The following is a 4,695-nucleotide window of genomic DNA, read 5'->3' on the forward strand; positions in this document are numbered from 1 at the left end:
TAATGTTGTGCTCTGCTTTTATTTCTCAAGGAGTTATTTTATCATATTTTAGATTTAAGGACAAGCTGCAAAATCATACAAATTCTTTATGTCCCCCTACCCTGCTTCCTCTGAAGTTCTCATCTCATAGTGGAATGGTAAAGAACATTGATCAATTATTGAAACAGTATTGTCCACTGAACTACAAACCGTATTCAGATTTCACCAGTTTTCCATCAACATTCTTTCTCTCCCCAGGAGCCTCTCCAGATCTCGAACTGCATTTGCTCATCTTCCTCGTCTCCTCCAGGGGTTCCTGAGTATTTTCCTTGTCTATCAGGACCCTGGTATTTTGATCAGTTGTTTTCATCAGGTGCTTCTATGGATTTCATTTTTTACCTTTGGATTCCTAACCACTGGGTATGGTGTGAGGTACGCATCTATTTTTGTCTTTTTTCAAATGGTTACCATTATCTCAACACCATTTTATTACAGTCCACCTTAACCCCATTGACTTGAAATGCCACCATTTTCATATACTAAATTTCTGCCTGTACTTGGGTTCTATTCCTGGGTTCTCCTACTCATCTTTTTGTCTATTCACAGGCCAGCACCATGTTCCTACTTGCTGAGGTTTTACATTATGGTTTTTACTTTTCATTGGTTTCATGATTTCTGCATGGTTTTGTTTTTTATATATGAACTTTAGTATAAAATGTCTAACTCTATAAAATAGTCTGGGGTGGTTTTGTTAAGATTGCATTGAATTTATAAATTAGTTTAGGAAGAATTAATGTATTTATATTAGATCATCCTATCCAAGAATGGATAAGGTTTAAGTCTTATTTAGGTCTTTCAGGAGTATTCTGGCAATCTTCTTGTATGATTTTGCATCTTTCTTAATAAAGCTATTCCAAAGTACTTAATCATCTTTATTACTATTGAAAATATAGGTTTATCTACCATTATAACCTCTCTGTTGCTTTTGTGTGTCCATTTTATATACTTCTACTTCACTGAAAAAAAAATTTTTCACCAAAAAAAAAAAAAAATTGCAGGGGGGAGGGTGGTTAGTGTGATCATTAACTCTGGGGTATACTATCATAGCAGAGTTAATTCAGTACCTCACCAGAAGGAGGCACTGAGGCTGCTGGTGCCCTCCTGCCTTCATACAAGGTTTTCTCAGCTATTACCAGATGGGGGCGCTAAACTGCAGGCTTTTAGGGAGGCAGGTAGCTATGATGCTCACCCTGTGGCACAGGATTCAGTAAATAGCAGGTAAGGTTGTAGATGTTTCCCCCATCACCCTGACAAGAAGCATGTTTTGAAAACATAACTGCAGCATCCATTGCCTTGGCTGTGGAGTACTCCACCAAAAACTTCCCCCTCCAATTTTCCAGTGAAGATGTAAGAAAGGCTGGTTGCCTCTGCAGCCAACGACAGAGTAGGGGAAGGGGCTGGAAGGAGTCAGGCGACCATTTGTTATTCTTTTAACTCACCCCTTCCTAGTTTGTGCAGCCCTACTCCCTGCAAAAGAAGAAATAGAATTCCAGTGTCCAGGGGAGGAAACAGGACCAGTGAGGCGAGGTAATCTTCCCAAGGTCTCAGAGCCAATAACCAGGGAAACTGGGATCCCAGCTCCTGTTCTGACCCCAAAGCCCAGGCACCAGCCACAAAGGTAAGATTCATTGTTCACTGCTCATTTTTCTAAGCATTTCTTAAAATGAGTCTGGAACTGCCAAGTTCTGCCCATCCTTGAATACAGATAAATTTGCTCTGTGAATTAGGGAAAAGGCAGGGTGTAAGGTCACTGAGACCCATGGAGAGGAAGGTCTGCCAAGAAATGTGACATCAGATTAGAAAACCAACAGTTTATTGTGTAAGGAACCTCAGAGTCCCCTTAGTACAAAAGGTGTCAGCTACCATGGCCTGAGAAGCCAGTTCTGCCTGCCCTCCCTCTCATGCTCTAGAATGCTGGGTACTGGGATCAGAGTCTCTGTGAAAATGGGAATATTTTTCAAAAGAAAAGAAAGGTCAGTTTCTTGCCCCATGGTCTGTAACTGCAGAAAGGTCATGCAGCACTTTTCAGAGGTACAGCCCCAAAGGTCAGGCTTGGTCAGGCCGGGCCAGATTAGAAACAGGTCAGTCAAAATATTCCCTGATTGATGTGGGAGGGTACGCATCTATGCTGCAAGGATGGGAAATGTCAGTTACTGTGGTTAACAAGTCCATTAACTGGCTTGCAGCCTAGTTGTTCCAGCATGTGAGCTGAACTCACTTGCTGCACACCAGGCCCCAGTCCACGGCCTCACAGTAACCCTGAGCAGCAATGCTCCTGTTTGACAGGTAAGATAACCAGGGTTCAGTGAAGGGCAGGTATGCTAAGGTTTCCTTGAATTCCTGGATGTCCGATTCAAGAAAGTGTAAAGATAGAGAGGTGGTTCTCAAAGGAGAAGTTCCTAGACCAGCAGGCTCAGTGTCATCTGTAAAGTTGCTAGAGAACAGATTCTCAGGCCCATCCCTGATGAGCTGAATGAGAAACTGTGAAGGTGAGACCCAGAAGTCTGCATCTTAATGAGCCCTCATTTGACTGGGATATTCCAAAGTTTGAGAACGACTGAGCTAGTGATCTCAACAGCCCCGTCTGGTATGCACTAGTCTTGAAGAAGTAGAGTCGAGATACATAGAAATTCAAGAGAGCTTCTGTGAAGAGCAGTAAATGCCTACACCTTCTGGATTCCATGAGATGGGCTTTATCTTCACTTCTGTTTAATGACAGCTTTGGCCAAGCTCCCATCTATGGAAACCAGAGGAACACAAAATTCACCCCAGCCTCAGGGGAGCTGTGGGGTTGGGATTACTGGGGGGCAGGGGGCTGTGCCAGCAGTCATGGGGTCTCCAGTGAGCAATCCTGTGCCACAGCAGACAGCCAGGCAACATTTTCAAGAGCCAATCAATTATTTTAATAACTACTAAGAGTGGTTTTAATGACCACTCTTCAGGGTGGACAGGCCATGGGGATGAATGTTACTCATTCCACAGACACGCAGGCATTTAAGTAAGGACCCACACTCCACCCCAGGGCTCAGGGAAAACAGAGGTGCCCCAGGCTTACCAATGCTCAAGGGCAGACAGGGCTTAGCAATATCTTTTACCTGCTTTGCATTTCAAATATCACTGTCCTTCCCAGATCTGATGGTAATAGTCTGGATGAGTTCTGAGGAAGAGTTTTCTGTTGGATATAGTCCCCAGACAGGGGGATCATCTCATCTAGGGAGAAGGGCTCAGAGGTAAGATAAAGAAGCAGAAGATAAACTGAAAGATGAAAACAAGCTGGGTGATAGCGTTTCCCAGAGCACACTCACTCGTGTCATAGGAACAAGGACAAGGCAGTCTCACTCCTCCCAGAGCTATATCTAACATGGGAGGCTGGCAGAGACAAGGGCATTACAGAAGAGGGAAGTGAGGATGAGGGGACTTGGGGACCCAAGGGCACTAGGCACAAAGCCAGATCATGTGACCCACTCTGCGGGTGTTGACTTCCCTTCTACCTTCCCCCCACCCACACCGAGACCTCTAGCAAAGTCCTGACATCTTAGTTCTCCCTTGCAAAGGGTCATTATCTGTGTGAATGGGGAGAAGCCAGCTATGTTGCCATCTCTGGCCAGAGAAGAGCCCAGCAGCCATCTTGAACAGCTACGCTCCTGGAGAAGGGACGCCATGAACTGGGAAGTGGAACCTCCCAGAACCAGGAACAGAAAGGAAGAGCCTGGACCGTGATGACCACAAAGCCACCAACCTGGCTCTGGATCACTCGCCTACACACTTGTGTGTGTGTATGCGAAAAACATTTATATATTGTCTTTTAATCACATGATACATGAACCAAATATATTTAATGGTCCTAGTTATATCTTTTACACTAAGACCAAAAAGCTTAAATGTAAATTGAACTACTTCACTAAAAACATAACTGGAAGAAGATGTATAAGCGGGCTGGGGTGTGGCTCAGAGGTAGAGTGTGCGCCTAGCATGTGTGAGGTACTGGGTTCGATCCTCAGCACCACATAAAGTAAAATAAAGACATTGTGTCCACCTATAACTAAAAAATAAATACTTTTAAATAAAATAAAAGAAAATGTATATGCTGTTCACGAATTTAAGTAAATATTTACAAGAGTTGGAGCATCCCAGGGATCCCCAGCCTGAGTGAGAATGGGGTGACCCCAACAGGTCTGGAATGTCACTGTCCTGGCTATTCACTCTGGCTCTTCAGGGATGACAGTCCTTGCCATGCTCCTTCGAGCTATTCCTAGAAGGGTCTAGGCAGGGATCCCAGGACTAAGAAATAGGCCCCCTTGCGCCATAAGCCATCTGCTCTTTTCCGACCCTGGCTTGTAGTGGCATTTATAGCTACTCTGTGACCCCTGCCTGCCACAGGAGACAGCGGCTCTTGTGCACACTGGCTCCATTCATCTAAGGTGTGATCTCTAGGCTGGGAGGTTTCTGCAACCAGCTGCACCCTCTAGAGATCACACAGCTTCCTCTCCAAGGCGTGGGGGGGGGGACGGGACACAAGAGGATCTTTCTGGACCCATGCATACCACTTTATTAGGAAACACCGTGTTTAAAAAATAAAAACATCCTGCTGGCAAAAGGATCCTACAAGGAAGTGAAGTTGCTGGCACAGGAAGCACTTGAAAATTAACATCAGGG

This window comes from Spermophilus citellus (assembly GCF_964194105.1).
Source record: "Spermophilus citellus genome assembly, chromosome: 18".
In the NCBI taxonomy this organism is placed as follows: Eukaryota; Metazoa; Chordata; class Mammalia; order Rodentia; family Sciuridae; genus Spermophilus; species Spermophilus citellus.